The sequence below is a fragment of the Amblyomma americanum genome, chromosome 5 (assembly GCF_052857255.1).
Source record: "Amblyomma americanum isolate KBUSLIRL-KWMA chromosome 5, ASM5285725v1, whole genome shotgun sequence".
Taxonomy (NCBI): Eukaryota; Metazoa; Arthropoda; class Arachnida; order Ixodida; family Ixodidae; genus Amblyomma; species Amblyomma americanum.
The window spans coordinates 157,024,002-157,027,390 of NC_135501.1; the positions used below are offsets into that span (position 1 = coordinate 157,024,002).

Here is a 3,389-nt window from a genome sequence, read left to right on the forward strand (position 1 = left end):
AGGGTAATATAGGTACATTTGACTTAACTCTGGTTTCACTCTTTTTAGAGCCACGTGTGTGAATTTTTAATTGTTTTAATTGAAGCTGCAATGGGTAATTGGTTCGTTTTACAGCTCCGCTGTCCAACCACCTTTCCACAGCGTGCATTGGAGCCACTATTTTTTCGTTTATTGCATAAAATTTAAACTGTATTAGTTTTGAAGGAAAAAACTAGAAAACCTTCCAAAAGCGGTAAATTTTCCCGTCGTAGGGAAGCGGTTTAACAACGCTTATGCTATATCTCCGTGTTCGCTATAATAACGTTACATATAGAGCTCTCTCACAGACTTTGTACCGAACTGAGGAAGTGCTACTGCGAATGGAGTCCAGTCGGTCAAATAGAAGGAATTTGTTGTCCTTATTCAAGGAAGTATTCAGCACACTAGTTTCAAATAAAAGTGTCCGTCACAATCACTATGTCTGTGAGCAAAACTTGATGTCAGTATGCAGAATAATCGTTCTCTGTGCTCGTTACGCCAAGGTATTAAGTAAAAGAAGAACCAAACCACTATGAAAGCAGGAATATATCAGTTTTGAAGCAAAAAATTGCGGGAAGGAAGCATGTTCACACACACATGTCCCTACTGCTGCTGCTGCTGCTGAAGAATGAAAGGAAAGTGCACATCCCTGCCCACTGGATCAAGCCGAGCGACAATCGCTGCCACGTGCAGAAAGTACGAGAGTTCAAAGAGAGGAGATGCACCAGCCCGATCCCGGAGGCAGCGCAATTACCCGACCATCCAGAGGTGGAGGTGAAGCAAGCTTCAAGCCCTCCACCACATTTCCAAAATATAAGTTGAATATCTTGTGTCCAAATGGCAGCCGCAGCAGATATTAAATCAGGTGAAAGGCGAATGTCCCTATATCCTACTACAAACCTAATTTATGAAAGAAAACGGGCAGAAAAATTCTGAACTGAAATATTGAACTGAGAATTCTGAACTGAAAAAATTCTGAAATATTGACGCGAAATGGAGCATTGAAATGAAATAAAGAAAATTGGTTTTGAAGCGGAAAGCTTCACTACGCCCGCTTTTCGAGTAGTGAAAGGGGCCGAAAGCTTGAACTTGAATGTAGCTAGAGATCACGGTGGCCGCAAGTTTCACCTAGAATATAGGTAGAGGTCAAACCATGAGCCTAACTGGTGGTAGTTCGGTGCGACACCTGAAGTCTGCTGCAGCAGCGACACCAGCGGCTGTTACACCAACTATCTCGACTTTGAACTTTGACCTTGACCTTTGACCTTGCCCTCCGGTCAAGCGGGAAAGCGTCTGCCCGCACCGCATGTGCCGGCCGTCGAAGTGGGTTCTGCCGCGGCGGCTCAGTGGATAGGGTGCTCTGCTAATAATAATAATAATTGGTTTTGGGGGAAAGGAAATGGCGCAGTATCTGTCTCATATATCGTTGGACACCTGAACCGCGCCGTAAGGGAAGGGATAAAGGAGGGAGTGAAAGAAGAAAGGAAGAGAGAGGTGCCGTAGTGGAGGGCTCCGGAATAATTTCGACCACCTGGGGATCTTTAACGTGCACTGACATCGCACAGCACACGGGCGCCTTACCGTTTTTCCTCCATAAAAACGCAGCCGCCGCGGTCGGGTTCGAGCCCGGGAACTCCGGATCAGTAGTCGAGCGCCCTAACCACTGAGCCACCGCGGCGGGACAGGTGCTCTGCTACTGCGGCGGCTGCGTTTTTATGGAGGGAAATGCTAAGGCTGCCATGTGCTCTGCGATGTCAGTGCACGTTAAACATCCCCAGGTGGTCGAAATTATTCCGGAGCCGTGCACTACGGGGCCTCTTTCTTCCTTGCTTCTTTCACTCCCACCTTTATCCCTTTTCTTACGGTGCTGTTCAGGTGTCCAACGATATATGAGACAGATACTGCGCCATTTCATTTCCCCCCAAAAACCAATTATTATTAGTATTATTCAGGTGTCCATCGAAGTATGAGACAGATACCGCGCTATTTGCTTTCCCCAAAAAACAGTTATTAATTACTATTATATATAATGCCGGTGCACTTCGATGCGTTCAACAGGACGCTAGGTGTGATCGATGCGACGCCTGCCGTGGAGACCGACACCCGAACCGCGCCCGTAAGGGAAATGAAAATTAGTTTTTGGGGAAAGAAAATGGCGCAGTATCTGTCTCAGATCTCGGTGGGCACCTGAACCGCGTCGTAAGGGAAAGGAGAAAGGACGGAGTGAAAGAATAAAGGAAGAGGTGCCGTAGTGGAGGGTTTCGGAATAATTTCGACCACCTGGGGATCTTTAACGTGCACTGGCATCGCGCAGCACACGGGCGCCTTTTGTGTTTCGCCTCCATCGAAACCTGCCGCCACGGTCGTGTTCGAACGTGGGAACTCCGGTCCAGTAATTGATAATTGGTTTTTGGAGAAAGGAAATGGCGCAGTATCTGTCTCATATATCTTTGGACACCTGAACCGCGCCGTAAGAGAAGGAAAGTGAAATTAAAGTTTGTTTTAAGAAAGTGAAATGACGTCTGTCACCTGCTCCACTACCTTTCCCCCAAAAAGCAATTTCTTTTTTCAATTTGGCTTTCTGAAATTATATGCAGGGTTCGCACGTCGTTTGGAACCCGATTTGGTTCCATATCACCGCATACAATGAGCAGTAATACACAGTAGTCATACACCATAGCAGTCACACAGCACTCGGCCTTGTGCGCTTCTGCATCGACGAAAAAGAAAAGTTAATTTCTTAGGATAATTCCTTAGAGCCAAGTAGCAGTGACTGTGTAGAGCGATTGTCCGGACCCCGTAGAGTATCTGTTACTGGGCCAAGTGGACTTATTTTTGGAAACGTGGCGGAGAGTTTGAAGGATGCTTCACACCCGCCACCGGTTGGCCCGGTATTGCACTACCTCCGGGATCAGCCTTGTCTTTAGTGCGTCTTTACTATCCTGTCTTTCTATCCCATCATTCAACTTTCCTACTATCTGCACGTGGTAGCGATTGTGGCTCGGCTTGAGCCAGTGGACAGGCCTCTGCACTTTCCTTTTCTTTCTTCCTGGCAACAACTTCTCTGTCTCTCTACGTGCCGAAACCATAGAAACGTGGATCTCGCGGCGCGGGGTTACCTCCACCACTAAATCATCATCATAAAAAACTTTATTTTAAACAGAGTAGATTGAAGCAAACTGGCTCCCGGGCCCTTGCACGGGGCCCAATTGGTTGGTTGTGAAACTTTATTTCCAGCGGATACAGAGGAGCGGCACGAAGTCGCCCCCCGCTTAAACAGCGGCCGCTATCCCTTGGGCAGCGGCGGCGTCTTCAGCCAGCTGGAGGAGCTTGATCTGTATCCCCGGGTCGGGGCTGAGCAATGGAGCCTC

The 3,389-nt window shown here is 47.7% G+C and overlaps 1 non-coding gene across 1 annotated transcript; it reads left to right on the forward strand.

Moving 5' to 3' along the window:
* The first annotated feature begins 2,750 nt into the window (after window positions 1–2,750).
* Window positions 2,751–2,943, forward strand: LOC144135613 (U2 spliceosomal RNA). The gene has a single exon (XR_013315548.1). It is a non-coding gene; the product is annotated as a U2 spliceosomal RNA (small nuclear RNA).
* Window positions 2,944–3,389: the final 446 nt, after the last annotated feature.